The sequence below is a fragment of the Ornithorhynchus anatinus genome, chromosome 11 (genome assembly GCF_004115215.2).
Source record: "Ornithorhynchus anatinus isolate Pmale09 chromosome 11, mOrnAna1.pri.v4, whole genome shotgun sequence".
NCBI lineage: Eukaryota > Metazoa > Chordata > Mammalia > Monotremata > Ornithorhynchidae > Ornithorhynchus > Ornithorhynchus anatinus.
In genome coordinates, this window is record NC_041738.1 from 26,866,581 (window position 1) to 26,893,078 (window position 26,498).

The 26,498-nt window shown below is 44.8% G+C and overlaps 1 non-coding gene across 1 annotated transcript; it reads left to right on the forward strand.

Moving 5' to 3' along the window:
• The first annotated feature begins 5,852 nt into the window (after positions 1-5,852).
• Positions 5,853-5,990, forward strand: LOC114815361. The gene has a single exon (XR_003763124.1). It is a non-coding gene; the product is annotated as a small nucleolar RNA SNORA7 (small nucleolar RNA).
• Positions 5,991-26,498: the final 20,508 nt, after the last annotated feature.

The following is a 26,498-nucleotide window of genomic DNA, read 5'->3' on the forward strand; positions in this document are numbered from 1 at the left end:
TGAGGCGGCTCCCCCTGGAACCCAAGAACCGATATCTTTGTTTAACAGCCTCCGGGAGAAGGAGTAGATGGAAAGGAAACAGGCCTGGCGGAGACCAAGGGACTTGCGAATGGTGTCTTTATTTTTATTTTTTTTTAACTTTTGCCGTTCTGCATATTTCTTCACCATCCTCATTCGTGTTTGATGCTCATTATCTGCGGATTGCCCCATTATTTCCCAGCACATCAGTGGTTGTTTTACTGCAGAAAATATTATAATAGGTTCTTCTACAGTAGCTGGGTCTCCTTTGGATTTTTCTCCCGTTTTAAAAATGAGTGGGGAGGGGTGAAAAGTTCCATGTTTCCACATCGCTAATGGCTTCCATCTTCACTTTTTTTCTGGATGATTTAAAAAAAAAAAAATCTTTGTCTATTTGCTCATTTTCCAGGAACCACTAGCACATCACTCAGGATTCTTTGTTCCCTCGGATCACCTCTTTCTAATTGGATTCCTGTCCCCTGCCCCTTTGGCTCCAAGGACAGTAATATCTCTCTGTCTTCAGAGTTCTATCAGGGCCCTACTCATTACCTTTCTCTTGGTCATAAACCTTTGGAGGTTCCCTTTCCTGACCCTTCATATTCATTGGGGGAAAGGAAATGCACAAATAGTTCGGTATTTATTAAACACCTTCTCTATGCCAAGTACTGTAATAATAATAATAGTAATTATGGTATTTGTTAAGTGTTTACTATGTGGCAGGCACTGTAGTAAGCTTTGGGGTGGATACAAGACAATCAGTTTGGACACAGTCCCTGTCCCATGTGGGGCTCACAGTTTCAATCCCCATTTTCCAGATGAAGTAACTGAGGCCCAGAGAAGTGAAGTGACTTGCCCAAGGCCACACAGCAGACAAGCGGCAGAGCCGGGTTTAAAACCCATGAGTTGCTCACTCCTAGGCCCATGCTCTGGGATTACAGCACTTATGTACATATCTGAAATTTTATTTATTCATATTAATGACTGTCTTCCCTTCCCCCTGCAGACGGTAGGCTCATTGTGGGCAGGGAATGTGTCTGTTTAGTGTTGCATTGTACTTTCCCAAGTGCTCCAGTAAGTGCTGGAGTAGATCCAAGACCAAGCACTTAGTACAGTGCTCTGCACATGGTAGGTGCTCAATAAATACGATTGAATGAACGATCAGATCGGACACAGTCCCTCTCGAGGGATGAGCTCTCCTTCCCCTCCCCAGAAATGGGGAGAATTCACAGGAAGGACCCTCCAGTGGATCCCAGCCACAGGGCTATTGAGCCTCATTTTTCTAGAGTGTAAGCTCATTATGGGCAGGGAATACGTCCACTAATTCTGTTGCATTGTACTTTCCCAAGTGCTTAGTACCATGGTCTGCATGTAGTGAGCGCTCACTAAATACCAGTGATTGATTTCTCATTTTTGGCCCCACCTAAACTTGTTAACATTCCCAAAGGAAGAGAGTAAACCCGTGATCGATAAATAAGTTAATCAATGAGTGATTTTTTTAAGCACTTACTATCTGCAGAGCAATGTACTAATAAGATTCATTCCTTCCATATTTATTGAGCACTTACTGTGTGCAGAGCACTGTACTAAGCTCTTGGGAGAGTGCAATACAACAATAATCAGACACAGTCCCTGCCCACTGTGAGCTAACAGTCTGGGGGTGGTGGGTTGGAGGGTGTAGAGACAGACACTAACCTAAGGAAATAAAATCACAGAAATATACATAAATGCTGTGGGGTTTGGGGAGGGGGGAAGAGCAAAAGAAGCATGGCAAAGCGAAGCAGAAGGGAGTGGGAGATGAGGAAAGGTGGGGCTTAGTCTGAGAAGGCCTCTTGCAGGAGATGGGCCTTTAATAAGGACTTCACTAAGCGGGAAATTAATTGTCTGTCGGATTTGAGGAGGGAGGGCGTTCCATGCCAGAGGCTGGACGTGGGCTAGGGGTCAGCGGCTAGACAGGTGAGATGGAGTCACAGTGAGAAGGTTAGCAATAGAGGAGCAAAGCGTGCAGGCTGGACTGTAGAAGGAGAGAAGGAAGGTGAGGTAGGAGGGGACAAGGTGGTAGAGTGCTTTAAAACCAGTGGTGAGGAGTTTTTATTTCATGTGGAAGTAGATGGGCAACACCTGGAGTTTTCTGAGGAGCAGGGTGACATGTCCTGAGGATTTTATTGAATCTAATTGCCATTTGCCTTTCACCAAGGACATCACTAGTTTGCAAGCTACTTTGCTAGATTGTAAGATTCTTGGGGACAGAGATCATCTCTACTTCTTCTTATGCTATCGAATTGTTTTCGACCCATAACAACTCCTTGGACAAACCCTCTTCAGAACATCCTATCTTCTGTTATAAAGTCGTTCTGCTATGTGTATCCATAGGGTTTTCTCATGAAGGATACAGAAGTGGTTTAGCATTGCCTTCTTCCATGCAGTAAAAACTTGGGTCTCTGCCATCGTCTTTGATCAACGTTTTGATCACTTGTTCATCCTCCTTTGACTCTTTACCACGCTGCTGTTGTTCAGTACAGCTGAAATGACTTTATCTGACACTTCAGATTAGACCTTTCCATTATAGTTAGCCCTAAATAACATAGCTCTAAGATTCATCAGCGTACACAACTTCTCCTGCCACGATAAGGCATTGATTCATAAGAGAACATGACTAGTTAGTCTGTTATAATATCCCAAGTCCTTAGTACAGTGTTCTAATTATTATTATCACAGTATTTATTTAGTGTTTATCACGTGTAAAGCACTGTTTGAAGCACTGGGGGAGATACCACTTAATCGGGCTGGACACAGTCCCTGGCCCACATAGAGCTCACGGTCTAAGTAGAAAGGAGTACTGGTATTTAATTCCCAATTTACAGTTGAGGAAACAGACACAGAGAAGTTAAGTGACTTGCCCAAAGTAGCACAGCAAGCAATTGGCGGAGCCAGGATTAGAAGCCAGATCCTCTGACTCCCGGCTTTTGTTCTTTCCATTAGGATGTTCTGCTTCTAAGCACTTAATAGATATCATTGATGGATTAACTGGGGACCAGAGTGATTACTACACAGTGAAACAGCAGGTCAAGAAACAGAAACTTCATTAGACAGAGCACCTTTAGAGCAAATGTTCAATTTTTTGTTTATTGAGTGACTGAAGAGTGATAAAAAGGAAGAAGGGGGCGGGGAGAGAGAGAGGAAGGAAGGAAAGAAGGAAAAAGAAAAGACCAAGGGAAGTGAAAAGGCAAAAAAAGGGAGGAAAGGAGAAGAAAGGGAGGGAGGGTGGGGAAAGGGTAGAGACTGCAAGCTCATTGTAGACGGGGAATGTATCCATTTATTGTTGAGTTGTACTCTCCCAAGTGCTTAGTACAATGATCCGCATACAGTAAACACTCAATAAATACCATTGAATGAATGAAGGAGGATTAGAAGGAGAGAAACAGAAACAGAGAGGAAGAAATGACAATAAAAGAGGCAGAAGAGAGTAAAGGAGAGAGGTAATCATCACTACCAAGTGACTAATTGTAAGGGAAAAGAAAACATTTGTCTCACGGTTTCACAGAAGCATGGACGTTCCCACAAGCTGCTCTAAAAGGCTCAGCTCTGAAAGAAGTGTCAGCTTTTCCACACTCCTCAATAAGCACTATACACAGGAAGATTTTTGCTTTAGAATTGGATGAGCAATGGATTTTAATCTCTCCCAGGGTTCTCTGGAACATATGCCAGGGATATGTATATATATATATATATATTTTCAATACCTGAGTGTAGCTGTGAAGCTAATCTGCCAGAGAATGTTTGCCAAGGAGACTGTGTGCAAAATCTGTTTATAGAAAAATAAATAATCATGGAATGAGAATCCTTTTCATAAATTAGGGGCACCGGCTGAGTTTCTGAATGGAACGGTGATATTTCAAAAGCCCATGTTGATCCTCGGTCTGGCCCAGAAACCTATCAGAAAAGACGTAAAAAATATACTCACGGCCCAGTGGACTGTCAGGAGACAGCTGGGACAATTCAGAGCTATTTCTATTTAAATTAAAAGAAGAAAAAATTGCGGCCCAATTGACAACTTATATCTCAAGTTTCAGCCTAATGCAATTCCAAATGGCAGAGTTATAAACCCTTTGAAAAACGGTGTTTATAATCAAAACACCAACAGACCCTTAACTCTAGGAGCACGGCTGGGTTTGGCTGTAATAACATTACAGTGTTTAGGGCTGTCAGAGTTAATGTCACTAATCTACGTCTGGGAGGTAAAAGGCGATGATGAATGAATATCGTCTTCTGCCATAATAGGTTTCCTGAGTCCAGAAGCCTGTAAGCCTCTAAAAGAGCTCGAGACAGATTAATGGGTGTGTTCAATGATCTGGGACACAAGGTCGTGCTCTCTGGGGATTTCGGAGTTCCTGAGAGCTGGTCATCACGATCATAAAGATGAGTTTAAAATGCAAGCGAGGTAGGAGAAACCCATATCCAAATACGGAGCTCACCACTAACTTTTGATTATTGCTGCTGGTATTAATAATAATTACCAGAATCTCACCCCTTACTGGGAAAGCCCGACACAGTGGGCAAGGATATTCGTGTTCTCCCTCGAAAGGTCACTTGAAACTCTTGCTTAATATGAGACGATGGGAAGAAGTGTGCCTGGTGGAAATAGCACGGACCTGGAAGTCAGAGGATCTGGGTTCTAATCCCACCTCCACAGTCATTTTACTTCTCCGTGGCTCAGTTTCTTCATCTGTCAAATGGGGATTCAATGCCTGATCTCCCTTAGACTGTGAGCCCCAGGTGGGACAGGGATTGTGTCCAAACTGACAACACTGAGCCCAGTGTTTGGCACATAGTAAAGGAAGCTGTGTGACGTAGTGGAAAGAGCCCAGGCTTGGGAGTCAGAGGTCGTGGGTTCTAATTCTGGCTCCGCCACTTGTCAGCTGTGTGACTTTGGGCAAGTCATTTCACTTCTCGGGGCCTCAGTTCATAAAATGGGGATGAAGTCTGTGATCGCATTGTACATTCCAAGCGCTTAGTACAGTACTCTGCACATAGTAAGCTCTCCATAAATACTATTGAATGAATGAATGAGCCCCACGTGGGAAAACCTGATGACCTTGTATCTACTCCAGCGCTTAACACAGTGCTTGACACATCGTAGAGCTTAACAAATACCATCATCATCATCATTATTATACTAAACATTTAAAAAGTATCACTATTATTGTTATGGATCAGAGTGGAGCAGTAGAGCAGGTGTGACTAGTCATCTGGCCTGAAGTTGACTCCGACAATCTACGAGAAAAGGTGGTAGACTGTGTCCTACTTTGGTTGACCTGAATGAGCAGTTTGGCCTCGTTGAAAGAGCTTGGGCCTGGGTATCAGAGGACCTGGATTCTAATCCAGGTGCAGCCACTTGTCTGCTGTGTGACCTTGAGCAAGTCACTTCACTTCTCTGGGCCTCAGTTTCCTCATCTGCAAAATGGGGAATGGGGATTCAATATCTGTTCTCCCTCGTATTTAGACTGTGAGCCCCATGGGGGTTCTGTTTATCTTGGATCTACCCCAGTGGCAAAAAGTAAGCACTTAAATACCATAATTACTCTCTATACTGTAAGCTCATTATGGGCAGGGAATCTGTCTACCAACTCTTTGTTTATTGTACTGTCCCAAGAGTTTTTAGTACAGTGTTCTGCACGTAAGTTCTCAATGAATGTGATTGATTGATCGCTTGATTGAATTATAGGGGATTTAAAAAAAAACAGAGAAGGTTCAGGCAAGAGCAACAAAATCGAATTAATGCAATGGAAAATTGCTCAGGAGGAAAGAGAGAAATTGAAATTGTTCATCCTGGACAACATCTCCCAGGGTCACACCTGGAGAGTTTCCAGTACTCTGCCAGTCTCAAATACAGGAGGCAGAGACAGGCAGAGGCATATCCATTCCATTCCTAGCTTGGGCGGTACCTAGCAAGTGGAAGGCAATCGGCTACAAGCCAAAACTCACCTGTTCTGGGCAGTAGCAGCGAGGGAGAGAGTTGAGGGTGAAGATTCAAGTTTGCCATGTAGAAGGAAACAACTTCCATATTTTGACCAAGAAAACTCTCTGGATCCACTACCAGAACGACTGCAGATGGAGGTGGGGCTTTCTGGGCGAGATGCGTCCGCGGTGTCACCATGGGTCGGAGACGACTCGACAGCATAAGACGAGACAAGGTCCTGGCCAAGAGCAGAATGAAGACTGACGGTGCTGAAGGTTGTGGTCCAGGAAGGGTCTGTACGTCCACAAAGGACCCAGGGAGAGCCCTCCCCCTCCTCCTCCTGCCCTATTTCACTCACCTCCTACTACAACCCAAACCACACACTTTGTTCCTCAAATGCCAGGCTCTTCAATCTACCCAGATTTTGTCTATCTTGCCATCAGCCCCTTGCCCACATCCACCCTCGGGCATGGCGCTATCTCCCCCTTCATAACCGACAGATCACCATTTTGAAAATATTAATCCCATCAATTCCAAGAGGCCTTCCAGGACTAAGCTTTCACTTTCCCTACTTTCCCTCCCCTCTATATCCCTAAGGACTTGGGGGTGCAGATCTGAGTACCCCCCAAGCAAATGATTTTTACTACCCCCAACCCCCCAGACCTTATGTACATATCCTCTAGACTTGTTGTGGGCAGGGAATGTGTCTGTTTATTGTTGTATCATACTCTCCCAAGCATTTACTACAGTGCTCTGCACACAGTAAACACAATCTATACAACTGAATAAATATCCTTCCACTCTGCCATTTCCCCTCTCTGTATATCTGACCCGCTACTAGTGTGTAAATTCCCTGTAGGCAAATAATGTGTTTATTCTCACTGGGCAGTGGCTAGTGAGTGGAAAGCTATTTGCTACAAGTCAAAACTCCCCTGTGCTTAGTACTGCGCTCTGCAACCCGTAACTACTCAATAAATACCATGGACTGATTGACTGAGTGGCAAATTGCAGGAAGTGAGAGTTCAATTAGAAACCAGGAAGAACATGTGGACTTTAGTGATAATGAAACACAGACAGTGGTTAGTGGAGTTTCCATCTTGGGTAACCTTAAAGAAAAGGACCACAAACTGGTCTGCCCTGGAAGTCAGGATTTGCACCCAGGACTGGATTAAGGAAGAATGGGGCAGAGCTAGTTCCAACAAAACCAGGTTGAGAACTTCCGCACCACCCTTGAACTTGGATTTACACAAGCTATTCACCCTACGCTCAGCCCCACAGCCCCTTCATACAAAATTTGTACATTCCAAGTGCTTAGTACAGTGCTCTGCACATAGTAAGCACTCAATAAGTACTATTGAATTAATGAATGAATGAACCCTTAATTTATTTAAATATCTGTCTCCCCCTCAAGACTGTAAGCTCGGTATGGTCAGAGAACATGTCTACCGACTTTCTTGTATTGTACTCCCCCAAGCACTTAGTACAGTGCTCTGTATACACTACGTGCTCAATAAATACAACTGATTGGTGGAGAAGGAGAGCAGTTCAGGAGTGAAAGTTCTAGCTCATTCTGTCACTGATTGACTCTAATCCTGATACCCACCTAGTGAAACTAGCAACAAAATGTGTTGCTTTGTCTCACTTGGTGTGTTCTGGGTGCTTTTCTATTTCCTTTGAATCATGTTTTTTTCTTTATAATATTTAAGTGCTTACTATGTGCCAGGCACTATTCTAAGCGTGGGGGGAGACACAAGCTAATCGGGTTGGACCCAATCAATGTCCCACATCAGGGTCACAGTCATAATCCCCATTTTACAGATGACGGAATTGAGGTCCAGAGATGTAAAATGACTTACCCTAGGTCACACAGCAGACACAGGGCAGAGCCGGAATTAGAACTCGGATCCTTCTGACTCCCAAGCCTGTGCTCTATTCACTAGGTCAAGCTGTTTTTGTAGCGTATTCTGGGTGCAGGTTGCTAGCATTCCTTTCTCAGCTGCATCTGAAGCTGAAAGTGTGAGAGGTGTGAGTATGAGGAGGGTGTGTTTGTGAGGTGTGTGTGAGAAGTGTGGGTGGGAGGTATGCGCCATGCTCAGCAATGGTGAGAATTCAATTATTAATAATGATAATAATAATAATAACTGCAGAGAGCCAGGGACCAGGACAACACCCACACAGGGAGCTTTAAAACAAGGTGCTTTCCACAAGGGCAACTTGGCCACAAGAAGAGCAACCCGGCCCGGGTGCCAATTAGCCACACCCAGCAAAGGGAGGGAGGGGTTAATGAAAACCAGTCACGGCAATCAGAACGGGCCGTTTCTGGGGGCTGAGAGGAAAGCCAGCGTCCAAGAGCAGAGCTGTGTTTCCTTGGACTTGGAGCTGCTTTAGGAAGACCGGGAAGATCCCTGTGGAGAACCTGGCCCAGAAATGTTTCACCTCAGCTGCCAAAATCCAACTTCCTGCTTGAAAGGACTTGTCTTTGACCCAAAGGCCGAGCTCCCCGAGATATTTAAGACATGATTATGAGAAGAATCATGAGAAGGCAGGACGCTTATTAGCATATAGATTAAGCCACCAAAGGGGAAAGCGACAGATTGATGAAGATGAGATAAACAAGCAAGTCCAAGTGGGGCAGTGAAGGAGCCCTCCCGCCCAGGGGTGGCTCGAGACTGGATTTGTACTGGGAACTTTTCGCCTTAAGGCTCCAAAACAGGAAAGGAGGGGTGGGAGAGGTCACCGGGGAATGGATCCATCGGGAAATTGTTCATTTTCATTCCCCTTTTCTCTCTTTCTCTTTCCAGTCTAATCTCTGGACTCGACATCGTCACTGTCATTCTTACAAAAATGTCTTTATTAAGCACCAGTCAAGAACAGAACCATAGCAACAGGGATTAGGTAATAATGCCAAGTGGCAAGGAGCGCCTGCTGGCTCCCAGGAGAGAGGAAGAAGAGGTGATCTGGTCACCCCCAGCCCTCCACCCATTTCAGCGATCCCTACTGTTCATTCATTCAGTCGCATTTATTGAGCACTTACTGTGTGCAAAGCACTGTAGTACTAAGCACTTGGGAGAGTACAATGCAACAACAAACTGACACAATCCTGCCCACGATAAGCTCACAGTCTAGAGGGGGAGACAGACATTAATATAAATAAATAGATAAATACAGATATGTACAGATATATGCTACTCTCCTATACTAGATAGTAGCTATACTATACATACATGCAATTCACATCATAATAATTATGTCTCGAAGATGTATCGCAGGCTCTGGAAGTGGACATCTGAAATCTATTCTGTGTTTCCTATGCACTTGGCTCTGTACCCTTTAAGCATTTGATATTCACTCCACCTTCAGCCCCGTGGCGCTTATATTCTGTGTCCATAATTTATTTTAAAGTCTGCCTCCCCTTCTAGACTGTAAGCTCTTTGTGGGTAGGGAATGCATCTACCATCTCTGTTATATTGCACTCTCCCTAGAGCTTAGTACAGTGCTTTGTGCATAGAAGAGCTCAGTAAATAATATTGATTGACACCTTGAAAGTCAGATAATAATTACAGTACTTGCTAAGTGCTTACTATGTGCCAAGCACTGTTCCAAAGGCTGGGATAGATAAAAGTTAGGTTGGACACAGTCCCCATCCCACACAGGGCTCACACTCTTAATCCACATTTACAGATAAGGTAACTGAGGCCCAGAGAAGTGAAGTGACTTGCTTAAGGTCACATAGTAAACATGTGGCGGAGCCAGTATTAGAACCCATGACCTTCTGACTCCCAGGCTCGTGCTCTATCCACTAAGCCACGCTGCTTCTCTAGGACGCTGCTTCAAGGACTGAGAAAATCGGTTCCAGGCTCCTCGAGATGGCCTCAGTTCAAGTGCTGTTTCTCTGACAACTGGGTCCAGTGTCCAATGGCTACAGCATCATAGCTAAAAAGTCAATTCAACGAGAACCCGCGAAAGATACTCGATGCCTAACGGTGGCAGATCTTTGATCGTTAAAAATAATAAAGATAATAAGTGTGAATGCACTTGGGCTTCCCTCTCTCTCTCTCTTTCTCTCTCTCTAAGCTCAAGTTCTTCACTGGAGTTTCCTGAAAAGGCAGAATCATTTCTCTGGGTCACTAGAGGGAAAATAAATTAGGGGAAAAGAGTATTTGTGAGCTCTAAAGCTGAAGAAATCCTCAGTGAAACAAGGAAGACCAATCAGGCATTTGTTTCATTAGTAGAATCAGGAATCTGAGGGTGGACTTTCCTCCCCGGAGCAGAAGAGATGAGGGCAAATATTAAGCAGGGGTTGCTGGGTGACCTCCCCTCGCATCCCCACAGACCACTGTCTACCAAACCTGTTTGAGAGGTGGCCAATAAATCCATCGGTGGGAATTATCGAGCACTTACTGTGTCAAAGCACTGTACTGAGCTCCTGGGAAAGTACAATTGAGTTGGTAGACCTAATCCCTGTCCACAAGGAGCTTACCGACTACAAGAAGAGTTGTCCCGCCAAGGCTCTCTGTACTGCTTGTTCTCACAGGAAGCCTATTTGGGGAACGGATGACCCCGCTGAATTCAGTAGCAGCCTGCTTTCCTCGGGTCTCAAGGGAACAAAAGCTGGTAAAATATTTGAGATTTCGGATATTCATCCTGGAACCAACGACCTGACTCACTCACTTAGTGGGTTGTGGAGAGTTAGATGTGGAGGAACAGGGAAGGGGAGGGAGGGAATCCACAGGAAATGTTCTCCTGTCAGCCGGCACGATCAGGATGAATGATCGGCTGTCCAGTTCCTCAGGTAGCCATCATTCTTCCAAATCAGATTGAGTCGGAGGTGCCAAATGGATTTCTCTCTGATGGGAAGGAACCCACGCTAAGCCCAGATTTAGGCGATGTTAAAGATGAGAAGCAGCGTGGCTTAGTGGAAAGAGCACGGGCTTGGGAGTCAGAGGTTTGTGGGTTCTGATCCTGGCTCTACCAGTTGTCAGCTGTGCGACTTTGGGCAAATCACTTAACTTCTCTGTGCCTCAGTTACCACATCTGTAAAATGGGGCTTAAAACTGTGAGCTCCAGGTGGGACAACCTGATCACCTTGTATCCCCCAGCGCTTAGAACAGTGTTTTGCACATAGTAAGCGCTTACCAAATACCAAAATTTATTTTATTTATTTATTTTACCTTAAATACCTCGTCTGTAAAATGGAGATGACTGTGAAGCCCAGGTGGAACCACCTGATTACCTTGCATCTACCTCAGAGCTTAGAACAGTGCTTGGCACATAGTAAGCGCTTAACAAATACCATCATTATTATGTCACTTCCTGCCCCATTGGGGGGAAGAAGAGTATCTCCTGGTGGAAGGAGCACAAGACTGGGAGTCAGAGGACCTGCATTCTAATCCTGGCTTCCCCACTTACCGGCTGTGAGACCTTGGACAGGTCATCTAACTTCGGTGTGCCTCAAATTCCCCTTCTGGAAAACGAGAATTCAGTACCCATTCTCCCTCCACCTTAGACTGTGAGTTCCTATTGGACAAGGACTTTGTCCAACCTGAATACCTTGTATCTACCACAGCACTTAGTACAGTACTTGACACATAACAAGCTCTTAACAAGCACTTTAGGTATTATTACTACTACGAGGGCGGAGATGAGATTCCCTGCTCTTTAGGAACTTGTCATCTAATGGAGAGGACCACCGTACCAAAGAATGGACCACTGTTAAAAGATGTGCCAAGATGAAGAATAGGCACAGCGGATGAAGTACACGACAAATGAATCAACAGATACGCATTGACCTTTCATCCATGGGTTATTCTCAGTAGGCATAGACTTGATCCAACGCTGCTGGAGGATTCCTCGAAGCAGGGATAGTCCACCTCCTCCTGGCAGAAAAGACCCCAAAAGGCCCAGAAGTTTGCTTGGCTTTCCCCTCCTTTTTTTTTTTATATTTGTTAAAAGCACTTACTACGTGGCAGACACTATACTAAGAGCCGGGGTAGAAACAAACTAATCAGGCTGGACGCAGTCCACGTCCCACATGGGGCTCCCGGTATTAATCCCCGTTTTCCAGCTGAGGTCACTGAGGCTCAGAGAAATAAAATGACTTGTTCAAGGTCACACAGCAGTCAAGTGGTCAAGCCGGGATTAGAACCCACGTCCTTCTGACTCCCTGGCCTGTGATCTATCCACTAGGCCAGGCTACCCTGTTGCTAGACATTGTTGTGTGGAATGAACTCATCCTTGAGCTGAGTCAGTGTGACGGCCACATGCGGCGAAGGCTTAGTTAACGGGGGAGAGCACAGCACTGTCTCCAGCCAGGGGAAATTGACAGAAGTTTTCCATCCAGCAGTGAGAAACTGCAGCCACTGCTCCCATTTTCCATCTTGCGTGTGTGCATTGGCACCCAATCCCACTTATCACAACTGGAAAAAAAATCCTGAGCCTTTCCTGCTTAGGGAAAGGCATAATTCCATCCCGCCTCTCTTGATCCCTGGACTGTATACTCGCTGTGGGCAGGGAATGTTTATTCTTATATTGTAGTCTCCCAAACATTTAGTAGAGTGCTCTGCACAAAGTAAAAGCACTCAGTAAATATGACTGACTGATTACTCACTGAACTAGACTCTTTCCTAAGGAAGGAAATTGTTTACTAGTTTCCCAGCTGCTGGAAGTCAGCTTCAGTAATGCACTGAGTAATAATAGTCCACCTCTAGATTGTAAACTCAGTGTGGGCAGGGAATGCGTCTGGTATTTTGTTATATTGTCCTCTCCCAAGCACTTAACACGGTAAGTGTTCAATAAACATGATTGACTGATAGTGTTGAAGTGCTTACTCTATGCAAAACAATCAATTATATTTACTGAATGCCTACTTTGTGCAGACCACTGAACTAAGCGCTTGGGAGAGTACAATAAAACAGAGCTGGTAAACACGTGCCCTGCCCACAATGAGCTTTCAGCCTAGAGAATGAACTTACAGTCTAGAGGACAAGCTTACAGACTAGAAGACGAGTCTAGGGTCTACAGTCTAGAGGGAACTATATTAAGCTGGAAAACTGTCATTCATTTAATAGTATTTATTGAGCGCTTACTATATGCAGAGCACTGTACTAAGCGCTTGGAAGGTACAAATCGGTAACAGAGACAGTCCCTGCCCTTTGACAGGCTTACCGTCTAATCGGGGGAGACGGACAAGAACAGTGGCAATAAATAGAATCAAGGGGAAAACAATATATATATATGTGAATTAGATATACTTCCTATTGCTCGGGGGACTCACAAGAACCATCCTTCTTACTGATAGGTTCTTCACCCCTTTGAGCATCATGTCCCTACTGATTTTTCACATGCAGTGAAGAGAGCTTTGTGTTTCATTTTGCATTCCTTTCCAGGATCCTTTCAACCCACCCAGGTACAAAAATCTTCTCTCCCACAGCTCCATTTAGGAAGACGAAGGGATGTGATACCTAATCATAATAACCGTGGTATCTGTTAAGTGCTTATTATGTGTCAAGCACTGTTCTAAGTGCTGGAATACACAAAAGTTAATCAAGATGGGCCCAGTCCCCACACAGACTTCCCAGTCTAAGTAGGAGAGAGAACAGGCATTCAGTTCCCAGTTAACAGCTGAGGTCCAGAAAAGAGAAGTGACTTTCCCAAGGTCACCCAGCAGGCGAGTGGCAAAGCCGAGATAGGAACCCAAATGTTCTGATTCCCAGGCCCGTGCTCTATCTATTAGGCCATGCTACTGGAGGGAGAGCACTGTCCAGGTGAAATACCTGAGAGCTCTTTCCACCTGAGGGCTGGAGATTTGGAGGCAACAGTCAAGGGAGAATCAGTTTCAGTGACATACTGGTTCATTAAAGTCCCAAGCACGTGGCTCTGCTAGGCCCTCTACCAAATTTCGCTAAAATGCATAATCTCTGCCCAGAAATAATACTGTCTTGGATTTATAGTTTCTTCCTCAGCTATGATCTCATTTCATCCCATTTATCTCATTTATTCTCATCACATCCCTGTGAGGCAGGGAGAGGTGAGGGTCATCTTCCCCATTTCAAAAATGGGGAAGCAGAAGTCCAGAGAGGTCAAGTAACCGAACCACAGCCACACAGAAAAGTCAGGGCAGAGTGTGAATTGGAACCCTACTACACCGGTCCAGTGCTCGTCCTCTAGATCGCACCATCCACGTCATCTCAGAAATCTACTTCTAGATCACCCAGGAAAATTTGATGACAAATGTGGATGGTGAGAGAGACAGGTATCATTTGTTGTAAAAGCCATGCAGATGATGAAACATGTACCATTTATCGTTGTAAAAGCTGGCACAGTTTTCTGTTTATTGGCGGGTCCCTCCCCACTTTGTTTTCAGGTCTTGTAGGGTAGGATAGCACCGATTATCTGGCTCGATAAATTTATTAGTCATCCATGCCTATTCAGGGTTTTGAGATCCACGGAGGTACAAGAGGACTAAGAGAGTGATTTCAGAGAGTCAGAGAAACAAGAGATGTCCTAGGCTGGAAATCTCTCTGGAAGCTGAGCTCTTATTGGAAGCTAAATAAAGTTCCCGATCTGACCGAGGTGCCCCACGTTGGCAGACCCAACGGTTTCTTTGCCAAGACTTGCTCTAGGTGCATTAAATAGCTTGGCGCCTCTCCAGCCATCAATAATCCATCATGCCTCTCGGATAGTTCAGCGGCAGTGGGGAATCAACTTCAGCCGTCCAAGCTGGGAGCTGGCCAGAAGGGGAGGGGCCGTGGGCATCCGTTTCTGGAGGTTGGACCCAGATGAAGAAGCTGGTTGTCTCGGTCCCCTGCCAGAAGTAAAGGTGCTGGAGTCATTTCTCTAGGGACTCAGAACTCCAAAGAAAAGGAGCAGGAAGGGGGACACTTCTATGGAAAGATCATGCTGTGACAATCAAACAGTGGTGTCTATTAAGCACTTACTGCCACCGTACTAGTTGATTTGGAGACTACAACAGGTTTGCTAGACATATGCCCTGCCCTGAAGGAATTTACAGTCCGGACTTTTTTTTTTACAGTATTTGTTAAATACTTACTATGTTTTACAGTATTTGTTAAACACTTACTATGTGCCGGACACTGTAATAAGATACAAGTTAATCAGACTGAACACAGTCCACGTCCCACATGGGCTCTCAGTCTTAATCCCCATTTGACAGATGAGGGAAATGAGGCCCAGAGAAATGAAGTGACATGCCCAAGGTCACAGAGCAGACAGCTGTTGGAGCCAGTTAGAACCCAAGTCCTTCTGACTTTCAGGCACATGCTCTAGCCACTAGGCAACGTCGCTTCTCCAGGGAAATAAAAATTTATTTGGGAGAAGTAGGTTTTGTCTCTTCTAAAAGCAAATTCTTCCAGGAACCAAGGGAACTTAGTCTGCTTAGAAGACAGGAGATCTGGGTTTTAGCCATTAGCTCCCTGGCAGACCTATGTGACCTTGGGCAAGTCACCTAACCTTTCTGGCCTTGGCTCCCCCATTACAGAGTGGCAAAAATAATAGCTTTTCTTTTCTATTCTCCCAACGGGGAATTGAACATGATGTCGGTGTGAAAGGGCTTGGAGTTTTTGGGAGGGATGGTGCTATATAAATTCAAGGTGGAATGATTTTTGTAACTCTCCTATATGGTTATCTTCCATTAGATGTGGGCAATTATTTAACCTCAACATACAGCTCCTGGTAATGAAGTTGGATTCATTCTGAGTACATTTAATTATATTTAATTATGCAACACTTCTGCTGTCAGACTTAGAGAAATATATTCCCTGCCTCTGACCCCTTGTTGGGAATGTTCCATATTTATGCCCTGGATCATTTTTATTATCCGTCCTCAGACGGTGTGTTACCTCTTAGAAAATAAGTTCCACCGAGAAACGGGTTCTCAGAAGCATCAGTGCTCCCTCGGCACCCCCTGGAAAGGTCTAACCTAACACGCATTTTCCGAACTTGAGTCTACACTCAATCTTAGCAAAGGAGTCTACGATCAGAAATGTTTGAACCCTGGGGAGTTTGAGGCAAGTTGATTCCAAGGAATGTGCCTGGATCTGGAAAAAAAAAACATCAGGACCTCTCTTTTAAGGACCATTTTTTGGTTTTTCTACGTTTCTACTCCCTCTGCTATTGTTGCTTGCATTTTGAGTACTCCTATTTAATGTGCCTTGTCTAGGATGCATTTCCCTTTCCTCAATATCTGCTCCCCTGTCTTTGGAGACTGTAAAGCCCTTCTGGGACTGTGGTTAAATTTCTCATATTTTGTATTCACCCCGGTGGTCCGGACAGGGCAAATCCTCCTTAAATGCCACTGTTACTGCTAATACAAAGGCAGGAATGTGGGAGATCCCAGTGGTCTCCAAGTGGGGAAGGAATCGCTACTCTTTCAGTCAGTGCTATTTACTGAGAGCTTACCATGTGCAGGGTCCTGTACTAAGAATCGAGGGAGTACAAGAGAGTGGGTAGACACTTTCCCTGCCCACAACAAGCTTAGGTTCTCGCCTGTTCTTCCTGAGCCTAACTGGACATAGTGCAGGGAACTTAAACAAGATGGGAAGATTTAGGTCCTCTCCCTTTCCCAATGCTCTTTAATGTCCCCGTTATACGTTCAGACATAGAGTCTCTCAGATGTGGCCTAGAGCTAGGTTCCCAAAGAAGTCTCCTTTTCTAGAGCATTTTCCCCCCCAAAACAGGCAACTATTCATCTTCTGCTCTGCCCATTATCCCCCATATTTGACTCTCCCATGGACAAACCATCACTTCTACCATCCCCTATCTGGATTTCCCACCCCACTCCTCTCCACCAAACCACTCTCCAAACTCCTTTAAGCCTCCTTTGACTAATCCTTACTTCCCGAGCATCATTATCACCATCAGGATCATCATTATCTTCATCTTCAAAAGATTTAAGACTCGCATCTTATTTTGAGCTTTCCCAGGGCAGCATGGCCTAGTGGATAGAGCAAGGGCCTGGGAGTCAGAGGATGTGGGTTTTAATCCCAGCTCAGCTACATGTCTGTTGTGTGACCTTGGGCAAATCACTTAGGTTCTCTGTGCCTCGATTTCCTCATCTGTAAAACGGAGAGTAAGACTGGGAGCCCCAGGTGGGTCAGGGACTCTGTCCAACCTGATTATCTTGCTTACAGCTTGACACATTGTAAGTGCTTAACAAATACCACAATTATTAGTAGTAGTAGTATATAGTCTGTAAGTTTAGATATCAATTGACTGGTTCATTTTTGCTGATCAAACTCTCAATAGACTGGAAGATCCTTGAGGGCGCGGACCTTGTCTTGAACTTTTCTTGTAATTTTACTCGACTTCTCCTTCAATCCACTGCACTAAGGAGGTGTTAAATACATTTCTAATTCTAGTATTACAATATATTACTACTGTACTGGGTGGTTAAAGCATTTACCTGACTGGAGGTAGGGAGTTCAAACAGTGATTTGGGGAGTCACTTCCAATTCCAAGAAACTAAGATTCTGAAAACTGAGCTTCACAGGAATTGATTTTTCCTCTCACCTTTCTGTTGATGCCACCTCAGAGGCGGCATGGCATAGTGGATAGAGCACGGGCCTAGGGGTCAGAAGGTCATGGGTTCTAATCTCTGTTCCTCTTCTCTAATCCCTGTCTGCTGTGTGACTTCACTTCTCTGTGCCTCAGTTACCTCATCTGTAAAATGGGGATTGAGACTGGGAACCCCATATGGGACAGGGACTGTGTCCAACCCTATTTACTGGTATCCACCCCAGTGCTTAGTACAGTGCCTGGCACATAGTAAGTGCTTAGAAAATACCATTATTGTTATTATTATTAGGATCCAGACTGTAAACTCAATGTGGGCAAGGAACATGTTTACCAACTCTCTTTTATTGTACTCTCCCAAGCGCTTACTACAGTGCTCTGAACACAGTAAGCACTCAATAAATATCATTGCTTGATTGATTAGACTCTGAATCTACCAGCTGTAGACATTCAATAAATAGTCAAATATTTTAGGGGACAGTGTTGGGGGTTCAAGGGATTTTATTCCTCCACTGAAATGCCAAATCAAATGAATTGTCTTTCCAATTTGCCTAAACCCTGATCTAAGATGTCTCTTCCTTTTAATTTAGAATATCTGCTCCTACCCAAAATCCATTGAGGAAGACCCGTCAGAATTGTATGTTCGGCAAGATTTTAAGCAATCTGTGAGTAGGGATCAGACCTATTCTTCTATATGGACCCAATCAATCAACCAACCAATGCTACTTATTGAGTACTTACTGTGTGCGCAGCACTGCACTAAACGCTTGGGAGAATACGATACAACAAAGTTGGTAGACACAGACCTATATGCCCCAAGCATAAGGTACTGCTACCTGGAGATTCTCAATAAATACTTTTTCGTTGACTGAGGGACTGATTAACCACCCAGAGATATTGACATGATTTGTTATTAATTCTCTGAAAAATATGCTAATCCAAATTTTGGTGAAATTGTGAATTTGGATAAACTATAATTGCCAAAAGCCTTGGCCTTGTCTAAAAAAAAAAAAGTGAATAAAAAACCTCTCAGGACTCACTGAATGCAAAATCTGTATTCTGTAGGTCTCTTGCACCTAGACTTTTGAACCACACAATTTCTATCCCAGCAGACTGAGATATTGACATCTGCTTAGTCGATCTAATTGAAAATGCATCTCCAATTAGCTGATTTAAAAAAAAATTGCTTTTCCTCATTTATTGATCTTTCGTTCTCAGGTACTTCTTCTTTAATTGTGTAAGATCACATCAGTTAGAAAAATGAAATGGCCGGCTTGTCATTTGCCAACTGGGATATGATTCATCCTTTGGATTTGGGGGGGAGTTGAGACAATGGAAAAAGGCTTACAGTAACAGATGATCCTCTTATGAGGCCCATTTTTCAGAAACTTCGGGTTTATATTGTTTTTAAACTGCCTTCTAAATTTCCAGAAACCTTTAAAAAAGCATTTGGATCATGCCTCCCCCTCGATGAACGAATCCAGGACAATGTAATTATTAAGCTCCAAAAAGGCCGTCAAGGCTTTTAATGAAATTGATTATTTTAGAAAGGTTTGGCTGCCCATTGTTTCTGAACATAGAGGTCAGTACCTGCCTCAGTCACACGTCCTCCCTCAACGGCAGGCCAAGGGAGCCAGAACCAGGTCTGGAGCATTAAATTGTGTCGGGAAGGAAGCGAATCCGAGGGAATAAAGGTGAACTTGACTCATTTCCCACTCCCCAGAGTTGGCTTGGTCTCAAATGGACAACACGAAACTTGGGGCCTGGAATTCCCAGCCTCGAGCGACTTCCTAAACAGCAGGCCGAGATTCCGTCGGCCGTGGCGGGGATGACCGAAGCCTGGGTAGCCATTGCTGAACTGGCTTTGATGCACTTTGTTACCAAGAGCTAATTACATTTTATCTCAAAAACAGACCCCGCAGTTCCACCTGCAAGCCAAGCTCTGCTCTCTAGAGAGCAGAGAGAGTGGGAGGAAGAAGTGGTTTCTTGTGCTTGAAGCTGAGAGGGGAAGCCCCGATGTTGTTCTTAGCCCCGATGATTCATACTAATTTCACATGGTTTCCCTGGGGAAGTGAGAGGCTTGAAACTCAAGTGCTGAAGAATTACTCTTGGTCCCTGCACCAATTTTCTCTGTGACCTTGAGAAAGTCAGATGACCTCTCTGTGCCTCTGTTTGCCGTGTTGCAAAGTTGGGGCAGTAGAACAATATAGGTGCACCCTTTATACTGTCAGCTCGTTGTGGACAGAGAACGTGTCTGCTTATCGTTCTATTGTATTCTCCCAAGCGCTTGATACAGTGCTTTGCACATAGTACACACTCAATAAATACGATTCAGTGAACGAACGAATGAATAAATCACAACTCACTAGGTGTCTACTTGCACATTCAGGATCTTAATCAGGAAGATGCAACTTAAAAAAGTTCAAATGGCCCAATCTTCTACTAAGCCATGTCCCACTTAGTAGATTTTCCTTAATTATCTACTGATGCCCTGGCACCATCAATGGATTAAATCAGATATAATAAGAATACTGTAGTGGGCTCTGTGGGCAGAAAAATATATATATATATATACATCCTGACTAGCTGAGTCAGACTATGCAATTTGCAGTCTGTCCTCTTCCAACCTGATTCAGCAGACTTGGGATTTTTGAAGACACTTCCTTCAATTGCCAGCTTGTCAATCCGCCCATTGTCTGTCTGAAGAATCTGCTTTATGGGCAGAGAGTTTCCTCTCTGCCTAAATCGCACATCGGTTATATCCCTAAAAACAGCAAGCGAAGGGACCTGTTTCTGGGCACTGACCCACGGGAGGCAACTGGTCTGATATTCCGTCTGACCCTCCTGGGCCCAAACTGCCCAGAAGACCAGAGCTGATAATTACCGGCTTGCTGAATCCTTGAAAGGAATTCAAGTCCATTCTGCTTTCTCCCTGCAGAACTGCACTACTATAGAAAGATTAAATGCTACCTTGTTTATAATGTTCTGTTTGGGCCAGAGGTTCTGACTCCTCAATCGGTGCCTGGGTCTCACAATCCTCACATTCTGGGAATTCTTCCTCATTCATCTAATCTAAATCCTCCAAGATCTTGTTCGACCTTCCATGGAAATAAATGAATCTCAAGGGTATTTATTGAATGCTAACAGTAGAAAGAGCAGGAATAGTGTTTACTAAGCACTCACTATGTGCAAAGCACTGTACTAAGTGCAGAGAACAGAGTATAAAGAGTAAAGAAGACAGGTTCTCTGACCCTCGAGGGACTTACAGCCTAAGAATAAGCAGGAGTTATGGGAGTTTGGGGACAGACACACAAATAAGGTGAATTAGAAAACAGAAAACAACATAAAAACACAAGGACAAGAACAAAGACCATAGGTCAATCAATCAATCAATCAATCATCATATTTACTGAGTGCTTACTGAGTGCAGTGAACTCATGGAGTAGTGGTTAGAGCTCAAGCCTGGGAGTCAGAAGGTCAAGAGTCCTAATCCTGGATCTGCCACTTGTCTGTTCTGTGACCTTGGGTACGTCACATCACTTCTCTGTGCCTCAGCTGTAAAATGGAAATTGAGACTGTGACTAAAACACGGGACAGGGACTATGTCCAACTAAATTCACTTGTACCCACCCCAGCACTTAGTACAGTGCCTGGCACAGAGTAAGTGCTTAACAAATATTAACATTATTATTATTATTTCTAAGCACTTGGGAGAGTACAATAAAATATAACAGAGCCCAGACCCACCCCAAGTTTCATGTTGTCCATTTGAGACATCTTCCAGCCCACAGTAACCTTACAGTCTAGCAGGAGCTTACAGTCTAGAGATACAGTTTCATCAGTCAACCAATAAATCATATCTATTGAGTGCTTTTCATGTTCAGAGCACTGTACTAAGTGCTTGGGAGTGTACAGTATAACACTATAACAGACACATTCGCTGTCCACAATGAGCTTACAGTCTAGAGGGAGAGACAGACCTTAATATAAATAAATAAATTACAGATATGTACACATGTAGTGCTGTCTACAGTGACGGAAAAGTCAGGGGGAAGGCAGGACTTGGGTGGGAAGATGAGGACTTCTGTTTTGGACGTTTAAGTTTGAGGTGACGGCTTGCTTCTCACCAACCAGGCAGGACTGTGCAAATTACAACAGGTCACAAAAGCAACAGCCACAGAGACCCCGACAGATGTCAACACTCTAAAAATGAAGTACCAGGATCACATCCCAAGCCCCATTTTGCCTACACGCACCGACTTCACATGGGATGTGAGGACATTTCTCCTGACCCCTTCCCTCACTCCAGAATGCTTCCTTGCCAGGCCTCTGTGAACTCCGGTGTCACATCTGAGCGGTGAGATGAGGCAGTGGGAATAGCAGAGGAGCTCAGCCCTGAAAATGGACATTAAAAAATGTGATACTGGTGTGTCAGGGGACAGGCAGACTGCCCTGTGTTAAACCAGAATACCCTAACACTCTCCCTTTATCATCTGGTTAACTTCACCCGTGATGGCACTTCAAAACCTTCTAGATTGGTTTCCTAATCATTTTTTATCTAACTTTAATCGGAAGCTGCCCAATCCCCCGATCCTCTTGATCGCCCTTTTTGCTATCTTCTCCACCTCTCTCCTTTACTAAGGTGATATCCTAAGGAGCAGAGATCAGAAATGAGTGCCTTTACACAGGCGTATATGGACAACACAGGCATCGTAGCATGGTGGCAAATTCTGAGGAAGTTTCCTCCGAGCATGATGAAGAACTGACAACTAACAGATTAAAACCACGGTCCTCCAATCCCTTCAACTCAGGATTCCTGTGAAGACTTTTCTGATATTTTAATGCCCCCGAACCCACTAGATATCACTCCAGAAGGGCAAATCTTCACAATGTCAACAGCCAAAGGGGGTTCTTACCAGAGGACAAGAGATCAACGTGACTCCGTTAGAAATGAAAACCACTTGCTCCTGAGCAATGGTAAATTTAGAGTCCAGAGGGGAAGTTGAAGACAACGGATCTCTTCTCTCTAAAGCCCCACTGGAGTGTTGTTGATGTTTATCAACACCCAGGAAGGGTGGGTGGGAAGGGCGGAAATTTCTCTAAACTGGGATTTTCCCAGATAAACTGAGACAAAGGGTCTCTCACTCATACCACACATCGTCTCCTCCATCAAAATAAAATGACACAAGCTCCCACTTCTTGGCAATGACTTAGCTCTCAAAGGATGGAGTGTGTTTTCAGGGGGAAAGGGGTAACAGCTTAAGAAATAGAAAAGTCTGCCTTCCCCAGTTTACCCACTAACAGCTTGCTGTGGCCATGATCAAACCACTGCACCAGACTGTGAAGTTCTCTCACACGTCTTCTCCCCTCCGCCACCCCAGGAGAGAGCGATTATTTGGCCTCAGAGTTTTTCCCCAGCCTACAGAATGGCCTAGTGGAAAAAGCACAGGCCTGTGGTGGTCATATGACCTAAATTCTAATTCGAACTCCATCACTTACCTGCTGTATGACCTTGGGCAAGTCACTTAACTTCTCTGTACCTCAATTCCCTCATCTGCAAAATTGGGATTCAACACCCATTCTCCTTCCTACTAAGACTGTGAGCTCCATGTGGAACCTGATGACCTATATCTACCCCAGTGCTTAGTACAGTGCTTGGCATATAGTAAGGGTTTAACAAATATCACAATTGTCATGTTAATATTATTATTATTTATTGTCTTTGGCTTAATTGCCATAGATAGCTGTAGCTAAATCATAAGCTCACTGTGGGCAGGGAACGTGTTTACCAACTCCGTAATATTGTACTCTCCCAAGCGCTTAGCACAATGCTCTGCACACAGTAAGCACTTAATAAATATGATTGATTGAATTATTGGTTGATATACTAATAATAATGGTGTTTGTTAAGCGCTTACCATGTGCCAGGCACAGTACTAAATACTGGAGTGGATACAAGCAAATCGGGTTGGACACAGTCCCTTGCTCCTTGGGCTCACAGTCCCAATCCCCATTTTACAGATGAGGTAACTGAGGCACAGAGGAGTGAAGTGACTTGCCCAAGGTCACCCAGCAGACAGATGGCAGAGCCAGGATTAGAGCTTTTGACCTTCTGACTCCTAGGTCCATGATCTATCCATTATGCTATCCTGCTTTTATATACTGGTGCTGATATACTCTCATCCCGAAATTCCAAGTGCCTGTGGAGTCTATAACATTTAATCCAAATGTGTTCCACATCCCAGACTTAATTACTCTTTTTTTATGGTGTCTGGTAAGCGTTTAATATGTGTCAGGCACTGTCCTATGCTCTGGGGTATTTGAAAGCTAATAGAGTTGGGTGCAGTACTTTGTTCCTCATAGGGCTCACAGTTTTAATCCCTATTTTACAGATGAGATAACTGAGGCCCAGAAAAATTAAGTGACTTGCCTGAGGTTAACCAGCAGACAAGTGGCAAAGCTGAAATCAGAACCCAGGTCCTCTGACTCTCAGGCCGTGCCTTATCCACTAAGCCACGCTGCTTCTCTAATCTAGGACTCAATTCCCAATCATCAGGGACAGGATTTAGGTCACTTCTAGGTCTGTCTGGGATGGCTAGAAATGTGTTTACTTGCTAAACACTAGAATGAAGACTCCAGACAGTAAGCTTATTATGGGCGGGAACCCGTCCACTAATTCCGTTGCATTTCACTCTCCTAAGTGCTTAGTACAGTTTTCTCAATAAATGCCAGTCCTTGATTGATTACTAGCGAGGTCCCCCAAATAACCACTACGCAGCAACCCAGGAGTATCTGGAGGGGAAGTGGCATCCCCAGAAAGAGGAAGGAGCTCAAATTTGCTCATCTCACAAACCCAAAACTCAGACTGAGCTGTTGCACTCCAGTCCCCAGCTTTGACCCTCATGGCCTTATCTGCACCAGACCAGCTGGGACTTTGGAGGCTAGGGGACCTGCCCAAGGTCACAAGGCATAAATAAAGAAATTGTGGTATTTGTTAAGCGCTTACTACGTGCAAAGCACTGTTCTAAGCGGTGGGGGATACAAGGTGATCAGTTTGTCCCACGTGGGGCTCACAGTTTTAATCCCCATTTGACAGATGAGGTAACTGAGGCACAGAGAAGTTAAGTGACTTGCCCAAGGTCACACAGCTGACTAGCAGCGGAGCCGGGATTAGAACCGGTGATGTCTGACTCCCAAGCCCGCGCTCTTTCCACTGAGCCACCCTTGTAGACTCCATTCTCCCATACCTGTCCTGCCAGGCTGAGTAGAGCCTGTTGCTTCCTGGATTTCCTTCTTGAGCCTCTGACTTTCACTGAGATGATCGGATTTACGACGTGCTAGTGACCTAAGGAGCTGGTAGGTGGAGAATCAGCAGGCCAGAGGACGCGCCATGCACCCCACAGAAGCAGCGTGTTGTAGTGGATAGAGCATGGGCTGGGGAGATGGAAGGTCATGGGTTCTAATCCTAGTTCCACCATTTGTCTGCTGTATGACGCAGGGCAGGTCACTTAATAATAATAATGTTGGTATTTGTTAAGCGCTTACTATGTGCCGAGCACCGTTCTAAGCGCTGGGGTAGACATAGGGGAATCAGGTTGTCCCACGTGGGGCTCACAGTCTTAATCCCCATTTTACAGATGAGGGAACTGAGGCACAGAGAAGTGAAGTGACTCGCCCACAGTCACACAGCCGACAAGTGGCAGAGCTGGGATTCGAACTCATGAGCCCTGACTCCAAAGCCCGTGCTCTTTCCACTGAGCCACGCTGCTTCAGATTGAGATTGTGAGCCCCACATGGGACAGGGGCTGTGTCCAAGCCGATTGGCTTGTATCCACCCCAGTGCTTAGTACAGTGCCTAGCACCTAGTAAGCATTTAACAAATACCACTTGCCTCCTCTAAGTCCAAACCACCTTGATGGGACTTGGAATTTACTGCCCTGCCCCTCCACACCCAAGAATAGAGTCCCTCTGACTCTGAGTTAACTGTCTCCCCTCAACCTCCTCACTTTCCACTTGCACTACTTTTGGCTGTCCAGATTCCCTTCCTGGGGTCTGCTACCTCTTCCTTTCCCTCCCCTCTCCTACCTTGCATCATTTACTCCAGGCATGGACTGAGGTCACCATTTCTTCCTCAGGGATTCACAGCTCAGGAGAGCAGGGTGTTAGGGAGAAAGGGAAATCCAGCCTGGGACAGCCTCCTTGCTTCCCTTCTCCTACCCCAACCTCCATTCATCAAAACCTGATGTAGAGCCCCTTTCTTCCAGAATGCTTGCCAAGATTACTCTTCAGGAGGTTTGGGCTCAGAACCTGACACATCCTGACTGTTTTACTTGACTTTGGTGTAGCTCCTACCATCTCTCACAGAGCATCTGGACTGTGGGCTGTCATCCAAAGGGGAGTCGATAAAGATCATCTAATCATTAATTGGGTAATGGGGGATTTCTGGCAGCTGCTTTCATCCACAGGTCTGTCTACACACTTGTACTCTTAGAATACAGTCTCCTCGTGCCCCATTTCCATCCAACCTACCTCCTACCTACCTCTGTCCTGGAATGTCCTCCCTCCACAAATCCACCAGACAATCACTCTTCCCCTCTTCAAAGCCTACTGAAGGCACACCTCCTCCAAGAGGCCTTCCCAGGCTAAGTCCAGCTTCTCCTCACTTCCCCCTCCCTCCCTTCCACATCACCAAACCTCACTCCCTTTGCTCTCTCTCTCCCCCCGACTGCCCCACGGCACTTATGTATGTATGAATATATCTATAATTCTATTTATTTATAATGATGTCAATTTACTAATTTTAATGTCTCTCTCCCCTGCATCTAGACTGTGACCCTGCTGTGGGCAGTAATTGTCTGTCTTTATTGCTGTATTATACTTTCTAAGCACTTAGTAAAGTGCTCTGCATGCAGTAAGCACTCAATACCTACTACTGAATAAATGAATGAATTAATGAATCCAACCCTCAACCCTCCCTTTCCCCACCATACCCAGA